Genomic DNA, 17,270 nt, shown 5'->3' with positions numbered 1-17,270 from the left:
TAATTGTATATATGCATTTCTAAGTTTATTTTTCAAAAAAGACGTCAAATTACGTTAATTAACGAATAGAGTTTTAGGTTGCGTTAATTAACGAAAAAAAATGAAATACAATCGAAGTTTAATTTTCAAAAACGACGTAAAATTACGCTAATTAACAAAAAGAACACGAAATTTTGGCAAAAAGAGGTGCAACACAAGGACTTCCCAGGAGGTCACCCATCCTAGTACTACTCTCGCCCAAGCACGCTTAACTGCGGAGTTCTGATGGGATCCGGTGCATTAGTGCTGGTATGATCGCACCTGAAAGTAAAGCGTTGTAATTGTATATATGCATTTCTAAGTTTATTTTTCAAAAAAGACGTCAAATTACGTTAATTAACGAATAGAGTTTTAGGTTGCGTTAATTAACGAAAAAAAATGAAATACAATCGAAGTTTAATTTTCAAAAACGACGTAAAATTACGCTAATTAACAAAAAGAACACGAAATTTTGGCAAAAAGAGGTGCAACACAAGGACTTCCCAGGAGGTCACCCATCCTAGTACTACTCTCGCCCAATCACGCTTAACTGCGGAGTTCTGATGGGATCCGGTGCATTAGTGCTGGTATGATCGCACCTGAAAGTAAAGCGTTGTAATTGTATATATGCATTTCTAAGTTTATTTTTCAAAAAAGACGTCAAATTACGTTAATTAACGAATAGAGTTTTAGGTTGCGTTAATTAACGAAAAAAAATGAAATACAATCGAAGTTTAATTTTCAAAAACGACGTAAAATTACGCTAATTAACAAAAAGAACACGAAATTTTGGCAAAAAGAGGTGCAACACAAGGACTTCCCAGGAGGTCACCCATCCTAGTACTACTCTCGCCCAAGCACGCTTAACTGCGGAGTTCTGATGGGATCCGGTGCATTAGTGCTGGTATGATCGCACCTGAAAGTAAAGCGTTGTAATTGTATATATGCATTTCTAAGTTTATTTTTCAAAAAAGACATCAAATTACGTTAATTAACGAATAGAGTTTTAGGTTGCGTTAATTAACGAAAAAAAATGAAATACAATCGAAGTTTAATTTTCAAAAACGACGTAAAATTACGCTAATTAACAAAAAGAACACGAAATTTTGGCAAAAAGAGGTGCAACACAAGGACTTCCCAGGAGGTCACCCATCCTAGTACTACTCTCGCCCAAGCACGCTTAACTGCGGAGTTCTGATGGGATCCGGTGCATTAGTGCTGGTATGATCGCACCTGAAAGTAAAGCGTTGTAATTGTATATATGCATTTCTAAGTTTATTTTTCAAAAAAGACGTCAAATTACGTTAATTAACGAATAGAGTTTTAGGTTGCGTTAATTAACGAAAAAAAATGAAATACAATCGAAGTTTAATTTTCAAAAACGACGTAAAATTACGCTAATTAACAAAAAGAACACGAAATTTTGGCAAAAAGAGGTGCAACACAAGGACTTCCCAGGAGGTCACCCATCCTAGTACTACTCTCGCCCAAGCACGCTTAACTGCGGAGTTCTGATGGGATCCGGTGCATTAGTGCTGGTATGATCGCACCTGAAAGTAAAGCGTTGTAATTGTATATATGCATTTCTAAGTTTATTTTTCAAAAAAGACGTCAAATTACGTTAATTAACGAATAGAGTTTTAGGTTGCGTTAATTAACGAAAAAAAATGAAATACAATCGAAGTTTAATTTTCAAAAACGACGAAAAATTACGCTAATTAACAAAAAGAACACGAAATTTTGGCAAAAAGAGGTGCAACACAAGGACTTCCCAGGAGGTCACCCATCCTAGTACTACTCTCGCCCAAGCACGCTTAACTGCGGAGTTCTGATGGGATCCGGTGCATTTGTGCTGGTATGATCGCACCTGAAAGTAAAGCGTTGTAATTGTATATATGCATTTCTAAGTTTATTTTTCAAAAAAGACGTCAAATTACGTTAATTAACGAATAGAGTTTTAGGTTGCGTTAATTAACGAAAAAAAATGAAATACAATCGAAGTTTAATTTTCAAAAACGACGTAAAATTACGCTAATTAACAAAAAGAACACGAAATTTTGGCAAAAAGAGGTGCAACACAAGGACTTCCCAGGAGGTCACCCATCCTAGTACTACTCTCGCCCAAGCACGCTTAACTGCGGAGTTCTGATGGGATCCGGTGCATTAGTGCTGGTATGATCGCACCTGAAAGTAAAGCGTTGTAATTGTATATATGCATTTCTAAGTTTATTTTTCAAAAAAGACGTCAAATTACGTTAATTAACGAATAGAGTTTTAGGTTGCGTTAATTAACGAAAAAAAATGAAATACAATCGAAGTTTAATTTTCAAAAACGACGTAAAATTACGCTAATTAACAAAAAGAACACGAAATTTTGGCAAAAAGAGGTGCAACACAAGGACTTCCCAGGAGGTCACCCATCCTAGTACTACTCTCGCCCAAGCACGCTTAACTGCGGAGTTCTGATGGGATCCGGTGCATTAGTGCTGGTATGATCGCACCTGAAAGTAAAGCGTTGTAATTGTATATATGCATTTCTAAGTTTATTTTTCAAAAAAGACGTCAAATTACGTTAATTATTGAATAGAGTTTTAGGTTGCGTTAATTAACGAAAAAAAATGAAATACAATCGAAGTTTAATTTTCAAAAACGACGTAAAATTACGCTAATTAACAAAAAGAACACGAAATTTTGGCAAAAAGAGGTGCAACACAAGGACTTCCCAGGAGGTCACCCATCCTAGTACTACTCTCGCCCAAGCACGCTTAACTGCGGAGTTCTGATGGGATCCGGTGCATTTGTGCTGGTATGATCGCACCTGAAAGTAAAGCGTTGTAATTGTCTATATGCATTTCTAAGTTTATTTTTCAAAAAAGACGTCAAATTACGTTAATTAACGAATAGAGTTTTAGGTTGCGTTAATTAACGAAAAAAAATGAAATACAATCGAAGTTTAATTTTCAAAAACGACGAAAAATTACGCTAATTAACAAAAAGAACACGAAATTTTGGCAAAAAGAGGTGCAACACAAGGACTTCCCAGGAGGTCACCCATCCTAGTACTACTCTCGCCCAAGCACGCTTAACTGCGGAGTTCTGATGGGATCCGGTGCATTTGTGCTGGTATGATCGCACCTGAAAGTAAAGCGTTGTAATTGTCTATATGCATTTCTAAGTTTATTTTTCAAAAAAGACGTCAAATTACGTTAATTAACGAATAGAGTTTTAGGTTGCGTTAATTAACGAAAAAAAATGAAATACAATCGAAGTTTAATTTTCAAAAACGACGAAAAATTACGCTAATTAACAAAAAGAACACGAAATTTTGGCAAAAAGAGGTGCAACACAAGGACTTCCCAGGAGGTCACCCATCCTAGTACTACTCTCGCCCAAGCACGCTTAACTGCGGAGTTCTGATGGGATCCGGTGCATTAGTGCTGGTATGATCGCACCTGAAAGTAAAGCGTTGTAATTGTATATATGCATTTCTAAGTTTATTTTTCAAAAAAGACGTCAAATTACGTTAATTAACGAATAGAGTTTTAGGTTGCGTTAATTAACGAAAAAAAATGAAATACAATCGAAGTTTAATTTTCAAAAACGACGTAAAATTACGCTAATTAACAAAAAGAACACGAAATTTTGGCAAAAAGAGGTGCAACACAAGGACTTCCCAGGAGGTCACCCATCCTAGTACTACTCTCGCCCAATCACGCTTAACTGCGGAGTTCTGATGGGATCCGGTGCATTAGTGCTGGTATGATCGCACCTGAAAGTAAAGCGTTGTAATTGTATATATGCATTTCTAAGTTTATTTTTCAAAAAAGACGTCAAATTACGTTAATTAACGAATAGAGTTTTAGGTTGCGTTAATTAACGAAAAAAAATGAAATACAATCGAAGTTTAATTTTCAAAAACGACGTAAAATTACGCTAATTAACAAAAAGAACACGAAATTTTGGCAAAAAGAGGTGCAACACAAGGACTTCCCAGGAGGTCACCCATCCTAGTACTACTCTCGCCCAAGCACGCTTAACTGCGGAGTTCTGATGGGATCCGGTGCATTAGTGCTGGTATGATCGCACCTGAAAGTAAAGCGTTGTAATTGTATATATGCATTTCTAAGTTTATTTTTCAAAAAAGACGTCAAATTACGTTAATTAACGAATAGAGTTTTAGGTTGCGTTAATTAACGAAAAAAAATGAAATACAATCGAAGTTTAATTTTCAAAAACGACGAAAAATTACGCTAATTAACAAAAAGAACACGAAATTTTGGCAAAAAGAGGTGCAACACAAGGACTTCCCAGGAGGTCACCCATCCTAGTACTACTCTCGCCCAAGCACGCTTAACTGCGGAGTTCTGATGGGATCCGGTGCATTAGTGCTGGTATGATCGCACCTGAAAGTAAAGCGTTGTAATTGTATATATGCATTTCTAAGTTTATTTTTCAAAAAAGACGTCAAATTACGTTAATTAACGAATAGAGTTTTAGGTTGCGTTAATTAACGAAAAAAAATGAAATACAATCGAAGTTTAATTTTCAAAAACGACGTAAAATTACGCTAATTAACAAAAAGAACACGAAATTTTGGCAAAAAGAGGTGCAACACAAGGACTTCCCAGGAGGTCACCCATCCTAGTACTACTCTCGCCCAATCACGCTTAACTGCGGAGTTCTGATGGGATCCGGTGCATTAGTGCTGGTATGATCGCACCTGAAAGTAAAGCGTTGTAATTGTATATATGCATTTCTAAGTTTATTTTTCAAAAAAGACGTCAAATTACGTTAATTAACGAATAGAGTTTTAGGTTGCGTTAATTAACGAAAAAAAATGAAATACAATCGAAGTTTAATTTTCAAAAACGACGTAAAATTACGCTAATTAACAAAAAGAACACGAAATTTTGGCAAAAAGAGGTGCAACACAAGGACTTCCCAGGAGGTCACCCATCCTAGTACTACTCTCGCCCAAGCACGCTTAACTGCGGAGTTCTGATGGGATCCGGTGCATTAGTGCTGGTATGATCGCACCTGAAAGTAAAGCGTTGTAATTGTATATATGCATTTCTAAGTTTATTTTTCAAAAAAGACGTCAAATTACGTTAATTAACGAATAGAGTTTTAGGTTGCGTTAATTAACGAAAAAAAATGAAATACAATCGAAGTTTAATTTTCAAAAACGACGTAAAATTACGCTAATTAACAAAAAGAACACGAAATTTTGGCAAAAAGAGGTGCAACACAAGGACTTCCCAGGAGGTCACCCATCCTAGTACTACTCTCGCCCAAGCACGCTTAACTGCGGAGTTCTGATGGGATCCGGTGCATTAGTGCTGGTATGATCGCACCTGAAAGTAAAGCGTTGTAATTGTATATATGCATTTCTAAGTTTATTTTTCAAAAAAGACGTCAAATTACGTTAATTAACGAATAGAGTTTTAGGTTGCGTTAATTAACGAAAAAAAATGAAATACAATCGAAGTTTAATTTTCAAAAACGACGTAAAATTACGCTAATTAACAAAAAGAACACGAAATTTTGGCAAAAAGAGGTGCAACACAAGGACTTCCCAGGAGGTCACCCATCCTAGTACTACTCTCGCCCAAGCACGCTTAACTGCGGAGTTCTGATGGGATCCGGTGCATTAGTGCTGGTATGATCGCACCTGAAAGTAAAGCGTTGTAATTGTATATATGCATTTCTAAGTTTATTTTTCAAAAAAGACGTCAAATTACGTTAATTAACGAATAGAGTTTTAGGTTGCGTTAATTAACGAAAAAAAATGAAATACAATCGAAGTTTAATTTTCAAAAACGACGTAAAATTACGCTAATTAACAAAAAGAACACGAAATTTTGGCAAAAAGAGGTGCAACACAAGGACTTCCCAGGAGGTCACCCATCCTAGTACTACTCTCGCCCAATCACGCTTAACTGCGGAGTTCTGATGGGATCCGGTGCATTAGTGCTGGTATGATCGCACCTGAAAGTAAAGCGTTGTAATTGTATATATGCATTTCTAAGTTTATTTTTCAAAAAAGACGTCAAATTACGTTAATTAACGAATAGAGTTTTAGGTTGCGTTAATTAACGAAAAAAAATGAAATACAATCGAAGTTTAATTTTCAAAAACGACGTAAAATTACGCTAATTAACAAAAAGAACACGAAATTTTGGCAAAAAGAGGTGCAACACAAGGACTTCCCAGGAGGTCACCCATCCTAGTACTACTCTCGCCCAAGCACGCTTAACTGCGGAGTTCTGATGGGATCCGGTGCATTAGTGCTGGTATGATCGCACCTGAAAGTAAAGCGTTGTAATTGTATATATGCATTTCTAAGTTTATTTTTCAAAAAAGACATCAAATTACGTTAATTAACGAATAGAGTTTTAGGTTGCGTTAATTAACGAAAAAAAATGAAATACAATCGAAGTTTAATTTTCAAAAACGACGTAAAATTACGCTAATTAACAAAAAGAACACGAAATTTTGGCAAAAAGAGGTGCAACACAAGGACTTCCCAGGAGGTCACCCATCCTAGTACTACTCTCGCCCAAGCACGCTTAACTGCGGAGTTCTGATGGGATCCGGTGCATTAGTGCTGGTATGATCGCACCTGAAAGTAAAGCGTTGTAATTGTATATATGCATTTCTAAGTTTATTTTTCAAAAAAGACGTCAAATTACGTTAATTAACGAATAGAGTTTTAGGTTGCGTTAATTAACGAAAAAAAATGAAATACAATCGAAGTTTAATTTTCAAAAACGACGTAAAATTACGCTAATTAACAAAAAGAACACGAAATTTTGGCAAAAAGAGGTGCAACACAAGGACTTCCCAGGAGGTCACCCATCCTAGTACTACTCTCGCCCAAGCACGCTTAACTGCGGAGTTCTGATGGGATCCGGTGCATTAGTGCTGGTATGATCGCACCTGAAAGTAAAGCGTTGTAATTGTATATATGCATTTCTAAGTTTATTTTTCAAAAAAGACGTCAAATTACGTTAATTAACGAATAGAGTTTTAGGTTGCGTTAATTAACGAAAAAAAATGAAATACAATCGAAGTTTAATTTTCAAAAACGACGAAAAATTACGCTAATTAACAAAAAGAACACGAAATTTTGGCAAAAAGAGGTGCAACACAAGGACTTCCCAGGAGGTCACCCATCCTAGTACTACTCTCGCCCAAGCACGCTTAACTGCGGAGTTCTGATGGGATCCGGTGCATTTGTGCTGGTATGATCGCACCTGAAAGTAAAGCGTTGTAATTGTATATATGCATTTCTAAGTTTATTTTTCAAAAAAGACGTCAAATTACGTTAATTAACGAATAGAGTTTTAGGTTGCGTTAATTAACGAAAAAAAATGAAATACAATCGAAGTTTAATTTTCAAAAACGACGTAAAATTACGCTAATTAACAAAAAGAACACGAAATTTTGGCAAAAAGAGGTGCAACACAAGGACTTCCCAGGAGGTCACCCATCCTAGTACTACTCTCGCCCAAGCACGCTTAACTGCGGAGTTCTGATGGGATCCGGTGCATTAGTGCTGGTATGATCGCACCTGAAAGTAAAGCGTTGTAATTGTATATATGCATTTCTAAGTTTATTTTTCAAAAAAGACGTCAAATTACGTTAATTAACGAATAGAGTTTTAGGTTGCGTTAATTAACGAAAAAAAATGAAATACAATCGAAGTTTAATTTTCAAAAACGACGTAAAATTACGCTAATTAACAAAAAGAACACGAAATTTTGGCAAAAAGAGGTGCAACACAAGGACTTCCCAGGAGGTCACCCATCCTAGTACTACTCTCGCCCAAGCACGCTTAACTGCGGAGTTCTGATGGGATCCGGTGCATTAGTGCTGGTATGATCGCACCTGAAAGTAAAGCGTTGTAATTGTATATATGCATTTCTAAGTTTATTTTTCAAAAAAGACGTCAAATTACGTTAATTAACGAATAGAGTTTTAGGTTGCGTTAATTAACGAAAAAAAATGAAATACAATCGAAGTTTAATTTTCAAAAACGACGTAAAATTACGCTAATTAACAAAAAGAACACGAAATTTTGGCAAAAAGAGGTGCAACACAAGGACTTCCCAGGAGGTCACCCATCCTAGTACTACTCTCGCCCAATCACGCTTAACTGCGGAGTTCTGATGGGATCCGGTGCATTAGTGCTGGTATGATCGCACCTGAAAGTAAAGCGTTGTAATTGTATATATGCATTTCTAAGTTTATTTTTCAAAAAAGACGTCAAATTACGTTAATTAACGAATAGAGTTTTAGGTTGCGTTAATTAACGAAAAAAAATGAAATACAATCGAAGTTTAATTTTCAAAAACGACGTAAAATTACGCTAATTAACAAAAAGAACACGAAATTTTGGCAAAAAGAGGTGCAACACAAGGACTTCCCAGGAGGTCACCCATCCTAGTACTACTCTCGCCCAAGCACGCTTAACTGCGGAGTTCTGATGGGATCCGGTGCATTAGTGCTGGTATGATCGCACCTGAAAGTAAAGCGTTGTAATTGTATATATGCATTTCTAAGTTTATTTTTCAAAAAAGACATCAAATTACGTTAATTAACGAATAGAGTTTTAGGTTGCGTTAATTAACGAAAAAAAATGAAATACAATCGAAGTTTAATTTTCAAAAACGACGTAAAATTACGCTAATTAACAAAAAGAACACGAAATTTTGGCAAAAAGAGGTGCAACACAAGGACTTCCCAGGAGGTCACCCATCCTAGTACTACTCTCGCCCAAGCACGCTTAACTGCGGAGTTCTGATGGGATCCGGTGCATTAGTGCTGGTATGATCGCACCTGAAAGTAAAGCGTTGTAATTGTATATATGCATTTCTAAGTTTATTTTTCAAAAAAGACGTCAAATTACGTTAATTAACGAATAGAGTTTTAGGTTGCGTTAATTAACGAAAAAAAATGAAATACAATCGAAGTTTAATTTTCAAAAACGACGTAAAATTACGCTAATTAACAAAAAGAACACGAAATTTTGGCAAAAAGAGGTGCAACACAAGGACTTCCCAGGAGGTCACCCATCCTAGTACTACTCTCGCCCAAGCACGCTTAACTGCGGAGTTCTGATGGGATCCGGTGCATTAGTGCTGGTATGATCGCACCTGAAAGTAAAGCGTTGTAATTGTATATATGCATTTCTAAGTTTATTTTTCAAAAAAGACGTCAAATTACGTTAATTAACGAATAGAGTTTTAGGTTGCGTTAATTAACGAAAAAAAATGAAATACAATCGAAGTTTAATTTTCAAAAACGACGAAAAATTACGCTAATTAACAAAAAGAACACGAAATTTTGGCAAAAAGAGGTGCAACACAAGGACTTCCCAGGAGGTCACCCATCCTAGTACTACTCTCGCCCAAGCACGCTTAACTGCGGAGTTCTGATGGGATCCGGTGCATTAGTGCTGGTATGATCACACCTGAAAGTAAAGCGTTGTAATTGTATATATGCATTTCTAAGTTTATTTTTCAAAAAAGACGTCAAATTACGTTAATTAACGAATAGAGTTTTAGGTTGCGTTAATTAACGAAAAAAAATGAAATACAATCGAAGTTTAATTTTCAAAAACGACGAAAAATTACGCTAATTAACAAAAAGAACACGAAATTTTGGCAAAAAGAGGTGCAACACAAGGACTTCCCAGGAGGTCACCCATCCTAGTACTACTCTCGCCCAAGCACGCTTAACTGCGGAGTTCTGATGGGATCCGGTGCATTAGTGCTGGTATGATCGCACCTGAAAGTAAAGCGTTGTAATTGTATATATGCATTTCTAAGTTTATTTTTCAAAAAAGACGTCAAATTACGTTAATTAACGAATAGAGTTTTAGGTTGCGTTAATTAACGAAAAAAAATGAAATACAATCGAAGTTTAATTTTCAAAAACGACGTAAAATTACGCTAATTAACAAAAAGAACACGAAATTTTGGCAAAAAGAGGTGCAACACAAGGACTTCCCAGGAGGTCACCCATCCTAGTACTACTCTCGCCCAAGCACGCTTCACTGCGGAGTTCTGATGGGATCCGGTGCATTAGTGCTGGTATGATCGCACCTGAAAGTAAAGCGTTGTAATTGTATATATGCATTTCTAAGTTTATTTTTCAAAAAAGACGTCAAATTACGTTAATTAACGACTAGAGTTTTAGGTTGCGTTAATTAACGAAAAAAAATGAAATACAATCGAAGTTTAATTTTCAAAAACGACGTAAAATTACGCTAATTAACAAAAAGAACACGAAATTTTGGCAAAAAGAGGTGCAACACAAGGACTTCCCAGGAGGTCACCCATCCTAGTACTACTCTCGCCCAAGCACGCTTAACTGCGGAGTTCTGATGGGATCCGGTGCATTAGTGCTGGTATGATCGCACCTGAAAGTAAAGCGTTGTAATTGTATATATGCATTTCTAAGTTTATTTTTCAAAAAAGACGTCAAATTACGTTAATTAACGAATAGAGTTTTAGGTTGCGTTAATTAACGAAAAAAAATGAAATACAATCGAAGTTTAATTTTCAAAAACGACGAAAAATTACGCTAATTAACAAAAAGAACACGAAATTTTGGCAAAAAGAGGTGCAACACAAGGACTTCCCAGGAGGTCACCCATCCTAGTACTACTCTCGCCCAAGCACGCTTAACTGCGGAGTTCTGATGGGATCCGGTGCATTAGTGCTGGTATGATCGCACCTGAAAGTAAAGCGTTGTAATTGTATATATGCATTTCTAAGTTTATTTTTCAAAAAAGACGTCAAATTACGTTAATTAACGAATAGAGTTTTAGGTTGCGTTAATTAACGAAAAAAAATGAAATACAATCGAAGTTTAATTTTCAAAAACGACGAAAAATTACGCTAATTAACAAAAAGAACACGAAATTTTGGCAAAAAGAGGTGCAACACAAGGACTTCCCAGGAGGTCACCCATCCTAGTACTACTCTCGCCCAAGCACGCTTAACTGCGGAGTTCTGATGGGATCCGGTGCATTAGTGCTGGTATGATCGCACCTGAAAGTAAAGCGTTGTAATTGTATATATGCATTTCTAAGTTTATTTTTCAAAAAAGACGTCAAATTACGTTAATTAACGAATAGAGTTTTAGGTTGCGTTAATTAACGAAAAAAAATGAAATACAATCGAAGTTTAATTTTCAAAAACGACGTAAAATTACGCTAATTAACAAAAAGAACACGAAATTTTGGCAAAAAGAGGTGCAACACAAGGACTTCCCAGGAGGTCACCCATCCTAGTACTACTCTCGCCCAAGCACGCTTCACTGCGGAGTTCTGATGGGATCCGGTGCATTAGTGCTGGTATGATCGCACCTGAAAGTAAAGCGTTGTAATTGTATATATGCATTTCTAAGTTTATTTTTCAAAAAAGACGTCAAATTACGTTAATTAACGAATAGAGTTTTAGGTTGCGTTAATTAACGAAAAAAAATGAAATACAATCGAAGTTTAATTTTCAAAAACGACGTAAAATTACGCTAATTAACAAAAAGAACACGAAATTTTGGCAAAAAGAGGTGCAACACAAGGACTTCCCAGGAGGTCACCCATCCTAGTACTACTCTCGCCCAAGCACGCTTAACTGCGGAGTTCTGATGGGATCCGGTGCATTAGTGCTGGTATGATCGCACCTGAAAGTAAAGCGTTGTAATTGTATATATGCATTTCTAAGTTTATTTTTCAAAAAAGACGTCAAATTACGTTAATTAACGAATAGAGTTTTAGGTTGCGTTAATTAACGAAAAAAAATGAAATACAATCGAAGTTTAATTTTCAAAAACGACGTAAAATTACGCTAATTAACAAAAAGAACACGAAATTTTGGCAAAAAGAGGTGCAACACAAGGACTTCCCAGGAGGTCACCCATCCTAGTACTACTCTCGCCCAAGCACGCTTCACTGCGGAGTTCTGATGGGATCCGGTGCATTAGTGCTGGTATGATCGCACCTGAAAGTAAAGCGTTGTAATTGTATATATGCATTTCTAAGTTTATTTTTCAAAAAAGACGTCAAATTACGTTAATTAACGAATAGAGTTTTAGGTTGCGTTAATTAACGAAAAAAAATGAAATACAATCGAAGTTTAATTTTCAAAAACGACGTAAAATTACGCTAATTAACAAAAAGAACACGAAATTTTGGCAAAAAGAGGTGCAACACAAGGACTTCCCAGGAGGTCACCCATCCTAGTACTACTCTCGCCCAAGCACGCTTCACTGCGGAGTTCTGATGGGATCCGGTGCATTAGTGCTGGTATGATCGCACCTGAAAGTAAAGCGTTGTAATTGTATATATGCATTTCTAAGTTTATTTTTCAAAACAGACGTCAAATTACGTTAATTAACGAATAGAGTTTTAGGTTGCGTTAATTAACGAAAAAAAATGAAATACAATCGAAGTTTAATTTTCAAAAACGACGTAAAATTACGCTAATTAACAAAAAGAACACGAAATTTTGGCAAAAAGAGGTGCAACACAAGGACTTCCCAGGAGGTCACCCATCCTAGTACTACTCTCGCCCAAGCACGCTTAACTGCGGAGTTCTGATGGGATCCGGTGCATTAGTGCTGGTATGATCGCACCTGAAAGTAAAGCGTTGTAATTGTATATATGCATTTCTAAGTTTATTTTTCAAAAAAGACGTCAAATTACGTTAATTAACGAATAGAGTTTTAGGTTGCGTTAATTAACGAAAAAAAATGAAATACAATCGAAGTTTAATTTTCAAAAACGACGAAAAATTACGCTAATTAACAAAAAGAACACGAAATTTTGGCAAAAAGAGGTGCAACACAAGGACTTCCCAGGAGGTCACCCATCCTAGTACTACTCTCGCCCAAGCACGCTTAACTGCGGAGTTCTGATGGGATCCGGTGCATTAGTGCTGGTATGATCGCACCTGAAAGTAAAGCGTTGTAATTGTATATATGCATTTCTAAGTTTATTTTTCAAAAAAGACGTCAAATTACGTTAATTAACGAATAGAGTTTTAGGTTGCGTTAATTAACGAAAAAAAATGAAATACAATCGAAGTTTAATTTTCAAAAACGACGAAAAATTACGCTAATTAACAAAAAGAACACGAAATTTTGGCAAAAAGAGGTGCAACACAAGGACTTCCCAGGAGGTCACCCATCCTAGTACTACTCTCGCCCAAGCACGCTTAACTGCGGAGTTCTGATGGGATCCGGTGCATTAGTGCTGGTATGATCGCACCTGAAAGTAAAGCGTTGTAATTGTATATATGCATTTCTAAGTTTATTTTTCAAAAAAGACGTCAAATTACGTTAATTAACGAATAGAGTTTTAGGTTGCGTTAATTAACGAAAAAAAATGAAATACAATCGAAGTTTAATTTTCAAAAACGACGTAAAATTACGCTAATTAACAAAAAGAACACGAAATTTTGGCAAAAAGAGGTGCAACACAAGGACTTCCCAGGAGGTCACCCATCCTAGTACTACTCTCGCCCAAGCACGCTTCACTGCGGAGTTCTGATGGGATCCGGTGCATTAGTGCTGGTATGATCGCACCTGAAAGTAAAGCGTTGTAATTGTATATATGCATTTCTAAGTTTATTTTTCAAAAAAGACGTCAAATTACGTTAATTAACGAATAGAGTTTTAGGTTGCGTTAATTAACGAAAAAAAATGAAATACAATCGAAGTTTAATTTTCAAAAACGACGTAAAATTACGCTAATTAACAAAAAGAACACGAAATTTTGGCAAAAAGAGGTGCAACACAAGGACTTCCCGGGAGGTCACCCATCCTAGTACTACTCTCGCCCAAGCACGCTTAACTGCGGAGTTCTGATGGGATCCGGTGCATTAGTGCTGGTATGATCGCACCTGAAAGTAAAGCGTTGTAATTGTATATATGCATTTCTAAGTTTATTTTTCAAAAAAGACGTCAAATTACGTTAATTAACGAATAGAGTTTTAGGTTGCGTTAATTAACGAAAAAAAATGAAATACAATCGAAGTTTAATTTTCAAAAACGACGTAAAATTACGCTAATTAACAAAAAGAACACGAAATTTTGGCAAAAAGAGGTGCAACACAAGGACTTCCCAGGAGGTCACCCATTCTAGTACTACTCTCGCCCAAGCACGCTTAACTGCGGAGTTCTGATGGGATCCGGTGCATTAGTGCTGGTATGATCGCACCTGAAAGTAAAGCGTTGTAATTGTATATATGCATTTCTAAGTTTATTTTTCAAAAAAGACGTCAAATTACGTTAATTATTGAATAGAGTTTTAGGTTGCGTTAATTAACGAAAAAAAATGAAATACAATCGAAGTTTAATTTTCAAAAACGACGTAAAATTACGCTAATTAACAAAAAGAACACGAAATTTTGGCAAAAAGAGGTGCAACACAAGGACTTCCCAGGAGGTCACCCATCCTAGTACTACTCTCGCCCAAGCACGCTTAACTGCGGAGTTCTGATGGGATCCGGTGCATTTGTGCTGGTATGATCGCACCTGAAAGTAAAGCGTTGTAATTGTATATATGCATTTCTAAGTTTATTTTTCAAAAAAGACGTCAAATTACGTTAATTAACGAATAGAGTTTTAGGTTGCGTTAATTAACGAAAAAAAATGAAATACAATCGAAGTTTAATTTTCAAAAACGACGTAAAATTACGCTAATTAACAAAAAGAACACGAAATTTTGGCAAAAAGAGGTGCAACACAAGGACTTCCCAGGAGGTCACCCATCCTAGTACTACTCTCGCCCAAGCACGCTTAGCTGCGGAGTTCTGATGGGATCCGGTGCATTAGTGCTGGTATGATCGCACCTGAAAGTAAAGCGTTGTAATTGTATATATGCATTTCTAAGTTTATTTTTCAAAAAAGACGTCAAATTACGTTAATTAACGAATAGAGTTTTAGGTTGCGTTAATTAACGAAAAAAAATGAAATACAATCGAAGTTTAATTTTCAAAAACGACGTAAAATTACGCTAATTAACAAAAAGAACACGAAATTTTGGCAAAAAGAGGTGCAACACAAGGACTTCCCAGGAGGTCACCCATCCTAGTACTACTCTCGCCCAAGCACGCTTAACTGCGGAGTTCTGATGGGATCCGGTGCATTAGTGCTGGTATGATCGCACCTGAAAGTAAAGCGTTGTAATTGTATATATGCATTTCTAAGTTTATTTTTCAAAAAAGACGTCAAATTACGTTAATTAACGAATAGAGTTTTAGGTTGCGTTAATTAACGAAAAAAAATGAAATACAATCGAAGTTTAATTTTCAAAAACGACGTAAAATTACGCTAATTAACAAAAAGAACACGAAATTTTGGCAAAAAGAGGTGCAACACAAGGACTTCCCAGGAGGTCACCCATCCTAGTACTACTCTCGCCCAATCACGCTTAACTGCGGAGTTCTGATGGGATCCGGTGCATTAGTGCTGGTATGATCGCACCTGAAAGTAAAGCGTTGTAATTGTATATATGCATTTCTAAGTTTATTTTTCAAAAAAGACGTCAAATTACGTTAATTAACGAATAGAGTTTTAGGTTGCGTTAATTAACGAAAAAAAATGAAATACAATCGAAGTTTAATTTTCAAAAACGACGTAAAATTACGCTAATTAACAAAAATAACACGAAATTTTGGCAAAAAGAGGTGCAACACAAGGACTTCCCAGGAGGTCACCCATCCTAGTACTACTCTCGCCCAAGCACGCTTAACTGCGGAGTTCTGATGGGATCCGGTGCATTAGTGCTGGTATGATCGCACCTGAAAGTAAAGCGTTGTAATTGTATATATGCATTTCTAAGTTTATTTTTCAAAAAAGACGTCAAATTACGTTAATTAACGAATAGAGTTTTAGGTTGCGTTAATTAACGAAAAAAAATGAAATACAATCGAAGTTTAATTTTCAAAAACGACGTAAAATTACGCTAATTAACAAAAAGAACACGAAATTTTGGCAAAAAGAGGTGCAACACAAGGACTTCCCAGGAGGTCACCCATCCTAGTACTACTCTCGCCCAATCACGCTTAACTGCGGAGTTCTGATGGGATCCGGTGCATTAGTGCTGGTATGATCGCACCTGAAAGTAAAGCGTTGTAATTGTATATATGCATTTCTAAGTTTATTTTTCAAAAAAGACGTCAAATTACGTTAATTAACGAATAGAGTTTTAGGTTGCGTTAATTAACGAAAAAAAATGAAATACAATCGAAGTTTAATTTTCAAAAACGACGTAAAATTACGCTAATTAACAAAAATAACACGAAATTTTGGCAAAAAGAGGTGCAACACAAGGACTTCCCAGGAGGTCACCCATCCTAGTACTACTCTCGCCCAAGCACGCTTAACTGCGGAGTTCTGATGGGATCCGGTGCATTAGTGCTGGTATGATCGCACCTGAAAGTAAAGCGTTGTAATTGTATATATGCATTTCTAAGTTTATTTTTCAAAAAAGACGTCAAATTACGTTAATTAACGAATAGAGTTTTAGGTTGCGTTAATTAACGAAAAAAAATGAAATACAATCGAAGTTTAATTTTCAAAAACGACGTAAAATTACGCTAATTAACAAAAAGAACACGAAATTTTGGCAAAAAGAGGTGCAACACAAGGACTTCCCAGGAGGTCACCCATCCTAGTACTACTCTCGCCCAATCACGCTTAACTGCGGAGTTCTGATGGGATCCGGTGCATTAGTGCTGGTATGATCGCACCTGAAAGTAAAGCGTTGTAATTGTATATATGCATTTCTAAGTTTATTTTTCAAAAAAGACGTCAAATTACGTTAATTAACGAATAGAGTTTTAGGTTGCGTTAATTAACGAAAAAAAATGAAATACAATCGAAGTTTAATTTTCAAAAACGACGTAAAATTACGCTAATTAACAAAAATAACACGAAATTTTGGCAAAAAGAGGTGCAACACAAGGACTTCCCAGGAGGTCACCCATCCTAGTACTACTCTCGCCCAAGCACGCTTAACTGCGGAGTTCTGATGGGATCCGGTGCATTAGTGCTGGTATGATCGCACCTGAAAGTAAAGCGTTGTAATTGTATATATGCATTTCTAAGTTTATTTTTCAAAAAAGACGTCAAATTACGTTAATTAACGAATAGAGTTTTAGGTTGCGTTAATTAACGAAAAAAAATGAAATACAATCGAAGTTTAATTTTCAAAAACGACGTAAAATTACGCTAAT

General features: G+C 36.1%; 54 non-coding genes across 54 annotated transcripts; all 54 read right to left on the bottom strand.

Annotated features, from left to right (window-relative positions):
• Positions 1 to 183: 183 nt before the first annotated feature.
• On the bottom strand, positions 184 to 302 carry LOC146948315 (5S ribosomal RNA). Its single transcript, XR_015028650.1, has one exon. It is a non-coding gene; the product is annotated as a 5S ribosomal RNA (ribosomal RNA).
• A 198-nt stretch (positions 303 to 500) lies between these two features.
• Positions 501 to 619, bottom strand: LOC146948314 (5S ribosomal RNA). The gene has a single exon (XR_015029171.1). It is a non-coding gene; the product is annotated as a 5S ribosomal RNA (ribosomal RNA).
• Positions 620 to 817: 198 nt separating this feature from the next.
• On the bottom strand, positions 818 to 936 carry LOC146948313 (5S ribosomal RNA). Its single transcript, XR_015028649.1, has one exon. It is a non-coding gene; the product is annotated as a 5S ribosomal RNA (ribosomal RNA).
• Positions 937 to 1,134: 198 nt separating this feature from the next.
• LOC146948312 (5S ribosomal RNA) lies at positions 1,135 to 1,253 on the bottom strand. The gene has a single exon (XR_015028648.1). It is a non-coding gene; the product is annotated as a 5S ribosomal RNA (ribosomal RNA).
• A 198-nt stretch (positions 1,254 to 1,451) lies between these two features.
• Positions 1,452 to 1,570, bottom strand: LOC146948311 (5S ribosomal RNA). Its single transcript, XR_015028647.1, has one exon. It is a non-coding gene; the product is annotated as a 5S ribosomal RNA (ribosomal RNA).
• Positions 1,571 to 1,768: 198 nt separating this feature from the next.
• LOC146948310 (5S ribosomal RNA) lies at positions 1,769 to 1,887 on the bottom strand. The gene has a single exon (XR_015028881.1). It is a non-coding gene; the product is annotated as a 5S ribosomal RNA (ribosomal RNA).
• A 198-nt stretch (positions 1,888 to 2,085) lies between these two features.
• Positions 2,086 to 2,204, bottom strand: LOC146948309 (5S ribosomal RNA). Its single transcript, XR_015028646.1, has one exon. It is a non-coding gene; the product is annotated as a 5S ribosomal RNA (ribosomal RNA).
• A 198-nt stretch (positions 2,205 to 2,402) lies between these two features.
• On the bottom strand, positions 2,403 to 2,521 carry LOC146948308 (5S ribosomal RNA). The gene has a single exon (XR_015028645.1). It is a non-coding gene; the product is annotated as a 5S ribosomal RNA (ribosomal RNA).
• Positions 2,522 to 2,719: 198 nt separating this feature from the next.
• On the bottom strand, positions 2,720 to 2,838 carry LOC146948307 (5S ribosomal RNA). Its single transcript, XR_015028880.1, has one exon. It is a non-coding gene; the product is annotated as a 5S ribosomal RNA (ribosomal RNA).
• A 198-nt stretch (positions 2,839 to 3,036) lies between these two features.
• Positions 3,037 to 3,155, bottom strand: LOC146948306 (5S ribosomal RNA). The gene has a single exon (XR_015028879.1). It is a non-coding gene; the product is annotated as a 5S ribosomal RNA (ribosomal RNA).
• A 198-nt stretch (positions 3,156 to 3,353) lies between these two features.
• Positions 3,354 to 3,472, bottom strand: LOC146948305 (5S ribosomal RNA). Its single transcript, XR_015028644.1, has one exon. It is a non-coding gene; the product is annotated as a 5S ribosomal RNA (ribosomal RNA).
• Positions 3,473 to 3,670: 198 nt separating this feature from the next.
• LOC146948304 (5S ribosomal RNA) lies at positions 3,671 to 3,789 on the bottom strand. Its single transcript, XR_015029170.1, has one exon. It is a non-coding gene; the product is annotated as a 5S ribosomal RNA (ribosomal RNA).
• A 198-nt stretch (positions 3,790 to 3,987) lies between these two features.
• Positions 3,988 to 4,106, bottom strand: LOC146948303 (5S ribosomal RNA). Its single transcript, XR_015028643.1, has one exon. It is a non-coding gene; the product is annotated as a 5S ribosomal RNA (ribosomal RNA).
• A 198-nt stretch (positions 4,107 to 4,304) lies between these two features.
• Positions 4,305 to 4,423, bottom strand: LOC146948302 (5S ribosomal RNA). The gene has a single exon (XR_015028642.1). It is a non-coding gene; the product is annotated as a 5S ribosomal RNA (ribosomal RNA).
• A 198-nt stretch (positions 4,424 to 4,621) lies between these two features.
• On the bottom strand, positions 4,622 to 4,740 carry LOC146948301 (5S ribosomal RNA). Its single transcript, XR_015029169.1, has one exon. It is a non-coding gene; the product is annotated as a 5S ribosomal RNA (ribosomal RNA).
• Positions 4,741 to 4,938: 198 nt separating this feature from the next.
• On the bottom strand, positions 4,939 to 5,057 carry LOC146948300 (5S ribosomal RNA). The gene has a single exon (XR_015028640.1). It is a non-coding gene; the product is annotated as a 5S ribosomal RNA (ribosomal RNA).
• A 198-nt stretch (positions 5,058 to 5,255) lies between these two features.
• Positions 5,256 to 5,374, bottom strand: LOC146948299 (5S ribosomal RNA). Its single transcript, XR_015028639.1, has one exon. It is a non-coding gene; the product is annotated as a 5S ribosomal RNA (ribosomal RNA).
• A 198-nt stretch (positions 5,375 to 5,572) lies between these two features.
• LOC146948298 (5S ribosomal RNA) lies at positions 5,573 to 5,691 on the bottom strand. The gene has a single exon (XR_015028638.1). It is a non-coding gene; the product is annotated as a 5S ribosomal RNA (ribosomal RNA).
• A 198-nt stretch (positions 5,692 to 5,889) lies between these two features.
• LOC146948297 (5S ribosomal RNA) lies at positions 5,890 to 6,008 on the bottom strand. The gene has a single exon (XR_015029168.1). It is a non-coding gene; the product is annotated as a 5S ribosomal RNA (ribosomal RNA).
• A 198-nt stretch (positions 6,009 to 6,206) lies between these two features.
• Positions 6,207 to 6,325, bottom strand: LOC146948296 (5S ribosomal RNA). The gene has a single exon (XR_015028637.1). It is a non-coding gene; the product is annotated as a 5S ribosomal RNA (ribosomal RNA).
• A 198-nt stretch (positions 6,326 to 6,523) lies between these two features.
• On the bottom strand, positions 6,524 to 6,642 carry LOC146948295 (5S ribosomal RNA). Its single transcript, XR_015028636.1, has one exon. It is a non-coding gene; the product is annotated as a 5S ribosomal RNA (ribosomal RNA).
• Positions 6,643 to 6,840: 198 nt separating this feature from the next.
• On the bottom strand, positions 6,841 to 6,959 carry LOC146948294 (5S ribosomal RNA). The gene has a single exon (XR_015028635.1). It is a non-coding gene; the product is annotated as a 5S ribosomal RNA (ribosomal RNA).
• A 198-nt stretch (positions 6,960 to 7,157) lies between these two features.
• Positions 7,158 to 7,276, bottom strand: LOC146948293 (5S ribosomal RNA). Its single transcript, XR_015028878.1, has one exon. It is a non-coding gene; the product is annotated as a 5S ribosomal RNA (ribosomal RNA).
• Positions 7,277 to 7,474: 198 nt separating this feature from the next.
• Positions 7,475 to 7,593, bottom strand: LOC146948292 (5S ribosomal RNA). Its single transcript, XR_015028634.1, has one exon. It is a non-coding gene; the product is annotated as a 5S ribosomal RNA (ribosomal RNA).
• A 198-nt stretch (positions 7,594 to 7,791) lies between these two features.
• Positions 7,792 to 7,910, bottom strand: LOC146948291 (5S ribosomal RNA). Its single transcript, XR_015028633.1, has one exon. It is a non-coding gene; the product is annotated as a 5S ribosomal RNA (ribosomal RNA).
• A 198-nt stretch (positions 7,911 to 8,108) lies between these two features.
• On the bottom strand, positions 8,109 to 8,227 carry LOC146948290 (5S ribosomal RNA). Its single transcript, XR_015029167.1, has one exon. It is a non-coding gene; the product is annotated as a 5S ribosomal RNA (ribosomal RNA).
• A 198-nt stretch (positions 8,228 to 8,425) lies between these two features.
• LOC146948289 (5S ribosomal RNA) lies at positions 8,426 to 8,544 on the bottom strand. Its single transcript, XR_015028632.1, has one exon. It is a non-coding gene; the product is annotated as a 5S ribosomal RNA (ribosomal RNA).
• A 198-nt stretch (positions 8,545 to 8,742) lies between these two features.
• Positions 8,743 to 8,861, bottom strand: LOC146948288 (5S ribosomal RNA). Its single transcript, XR_015028631.1, has one exon. It is a non-coding gene; the product is annotated as a 5S ribosomal RNA (ribosomal RNA).
• Positions 8,862 to 9,059: 198 nt separating this feature from the next.
• Positions 9,060 to 9,178, bottom strand: LOC146948287 (5S ribosomal RNA). Its single transcript, XR_015028629.1, has one exon. It is a non-coding gene; the product is annotated as a 5S ribosomal RNA (ribosomal RNA).
• A 198-nt stretch (positions 9,179 to 9,376) lies between these two features.
• Positions 9,377 to 9,495, bottom strand: LOC146948286 (5S ribosomal RNA). The gene has a single exon (XR_015028868.1). It is a non-coding gene; the product is annotated as a 5S ribosomal RNA (ribosomal RNA).
• A 198-nt stretch (positions 9,496 to 9,693) lies between these two features.
• On the bottom strand, positions 9,694 to 9,812 carry LOC146948285 (5S ribosomal RNA). The gene has a single exon (XR_015028628.1). It is a non-coding gene; the product is annotated as a 5S ribosomal RNA (ribosomal RNA).
• Positions 9,813 to 10,010: 198 nt separating this feature from the next.
• On the bottom strand, positions 10,011 to 10,129 carry LOC146948284 (5S ribosomal RNA). Its single transcript, XR_015028900.1, has one exon. It is a non-coding gene; the product is annotated as a 5S ribosomal RNA (ribosomal RNA).
• Positions 10,130 to 10,327: 198 nt separating this feature from the next.
• Positions 10,328 to 10,446, bottom strand: LOC146948283 (5S ribosomal RNA). Its single transcript, XR_015028627.1, has one exon. It is a non-coding gene; the product is annotated as a 5S ribosomal RNA (ribosomal RNA).
• Positions 10,447 to 10,644: 198 nt separating this feature from the next.
• LOC146948282 (5S ribosomal RNA) lies at positions 10,645 to 10,763 on the bottom strand. Its single transcript, XR_015028626.1, has one exon. It is a non-coding gene; the product is annotated as a 5S ribosomal RNA (ribosomal RNA).
• A 198-nt stretch (positions 10,764 to 10,961) lies between these two features.
• LOC146948281 (5S ribosomal RNA) lies at positions 10,962 to 11,080 on the bottom strand. The gene has a single exon (XR_015028625.1). It is a non-coding gene; the product is annotated as a 5S ribosomal RNA (ribosomal RNA).
• Positions 11,081 to 11,278: 198 nt separating this feature from the next.
• On the bottom strand, positions 11,279 to 11,397 carry LOC146948280 (5S ribosomal RNA). The gene has a single exon (XR_015028899.1). It is a non-coding gene; the product is annotated as a 5S ribosomal RNA (ribosomal RNA).
• A 198-nt stretch (positions 11,398 to 11,595) lies between these two features.
• LOC146948279 (5S ribosomal RNA) lies at positions 11,596 to 11,714 on the bottom strand. Its single transcript, XR_015028624.1, has one exon. It is a non-coding gene; the product is annotated as a 5S ribosomal RNA (ribosomal RNA).
• Positions 11,715 to 11,912: 198 nt separating this feature from the next.
• On the bottom strand, positions 11,913 to 12,031 carry LOC146948278 (5S ribosomal RNA). Its single transcript, XR_015028898.1, has one exon. It is a non-coding gene; the product is annotated as a 5S ribosomal RNA (ribosomal RNA).
• Positions 12,032 to 12,229: 198 nt separating this feature from the next.
• Positions 12,230 to 12,348, bottom strand: LOC146948277 (5S ribosomal RNA). Its single transcript, XR_015028897.1, has one exon. It is a non-coding gene; the product is annotated as a 5S ribosomal RNA (ribosomal RNA).
• Positions 12,349 to 12,546: 198 nt separating this feature from the next.
• Positions 12,547 to 12,665, bottom strand: LOC146948276 (5S ribosomal RNA). The gene has a single exon (XR_015028623.1). It is a non-coding gene; the product is annotated as a 5S ribosomal RNA (ribosomal RNA).
• Positions 12,666 to 12,863: 198 nt separating this feature from the next.
• Positions 12,864 to 12,982, bottom strand: LOC146948275 (5S ribosomal RNA). The gene has a single exon (XR_015028622.1). It is a non-coding gene; the product is annotated as a 5S ribosomal RNA (ribosomal RNA).
• Positions 12,983 to 13,180: 198 nt separating this feature from the next.
• On the bottom strand, positions 13,181 to 13,299 carry LOC146948274 (5S ribosomal RNA). Its single transcript, XR_015028621.1, has one exon. It is a non-coding gene; the product is annotated as a 5S ribosomal RNA (ribosomal RNA).
• A 198-nt stretch (positions 13,300 to 13,497) lies between these two features.
• LOC146948273 (5S ribosomal RNA) lies at positions 13,498 to 13,616 on the bottom strand. The gene has a single exon (XR_015028895.1). It is a non-coding gene; the product is annotated as a 5S ribosomal RNA (ribosomal RNA).
• A 198-nt stretch (positions 13,617 to 13,814) lies between these two features.
• Positions 13,815 to 13,933, bottom strand: LOC146948272 (5S ribosomal RNA). The gene has a single exon (XR_015028887.1). It is a non-coding gene; the product is annotated as a 5S ribosomal RNA (ribosomal RNA).
• Positions 13,934 to 14,131: 198 nt separating this feature from the next.
• On the bottom strand, positions 14,132 to 14,250 carry LOC146948271 (5S ribosomal RNA). The gene has a single exon (XR_015028886.1). It is a non-coding gene; the product is annotated as a 5S ribosomal RNA (ribosomal RNA).
• A 198-nt stretch (positions 14,251 to 14,448) lies between these two features.
• LOC146948270 (5S ribosomal RNA) lies at positions 14,449 to 14,567 on the bottom strand. Its single transcript, XR_015028877.1, has one exon. It is a non-coding gene; the product is annotated as a 5S ribosomal RNA (ribosomal RNA).
• Positions 14,568 to 14,765: 198 nt separating this feature from the next.
• On the bottom strand, positions 14,766 to 14,884 carry LOC146948269 (5S ribosomal RNA). Its single transcript, XR_015028835.1, has one exon. It is a non-coding gene; the product is annotated as a 5S ribosomal RNA (ribosomal RNA).
• A 198-nt stretch (positions 14,885 to 15,082) lies between these two features.
• Positions 15,083 to 15,201, bottom strand: LOC146948268 (5S ribosomal RNA). The gene has a single exon (XR_015028620.1). It is a non-coding gene; the product is annotated as a 5S ribosomal RNA (ribosomal RNA).
• A 198-nt stretch (positions 15,202 to 15,399) lies between these two features.
• Positions 15,400 to 15,518, bottom strand: LOC146948267 (5S ribosomal RNA). Its single transcript, XR_015029165.1, has one exon. It is a non-coding gene; the product is annotated as a 5S ribosomal RNA (ribosomal RNA).
• A 198-nt stretch (positions 15,519 to 15,716) lies between these two features.
• LOC146948266 (5S ribosomal RNA) lies at positions 15,717 to 15,835 on the bottom strand. Its single transcript, XR_015028618.1, has one exon. It is a non-coding gene; the product is annotated as a 5S ribosomal RNA (ribosomal RNA).
• A 198-nt stretch (positions 15,836 to 16,033) lies between these two features.
• On the bottom strand, positions 16,034 to 16,152 carry LOC146948265 (5S ribosomal RNA). The gene has a single exon (XR_015029164.1). It is a non-coding gene; the product is annotated as a 5S ribosomal RNA (ribosomal RNA).
• Positions 16,153 to 16,350: 198 nt separating this feature from the next.
• On the bottom strand, positions 16,351 to 16,469 carry LOC146948264 (5S ribosomal RNA). Its single transcript, XR_015028617.1, has one exon. It is a non-coding gene; the product is annotated as a 5S ribosomal RNA (ribosomal RNA).
• A 198-nt stretch (positions 16,470 to 16,667) lies between these two features.
• On the bottom strand, positions 16,668 to 16,786 carry LOC146948263 (5S ribosomal RNA). The gene has a single exon (XR_015029163.1). It is a non-coding gene; the product is annotated as a 5S ribosomal RNA (ribosomal RNA).
• A 198-nt stretch (positions 16,787 to 16,984) lies between these two features.
• Positions 16,985 to 17,103, bottom strand: LOC146948262 (5S ribosomal RNA). The gene has a single exon (XR_015028616.1). It is a non-coding gene; the product is annotated as a 5S ribosomal RNA (ribosomal RNA).
• Between the last annotated feature and the right edge of the window lie 167 nt (positions 17,104 to 17,270).

The sequence above is a fragment of the Medicago sativa genome, chromosome 2 (assembly GCF_051527215.1).
Source record: "Medicago sativa cultivar Bolivia chromosome 2, Bolivia_mono, whole genome shotgun sequence".
Taxonomy (NCBI): domain Eukaryota; kingdom Viridiplantae; phylum Streptophyta; class Magnoliopsida; order Fabales; family Fabaceae; genus Medicago; species Medicago sativa.
Note: the sequence above shows the minus strand (reverse complement) of the source record. Positions and strands in the feature narration are given on the sequence as shown.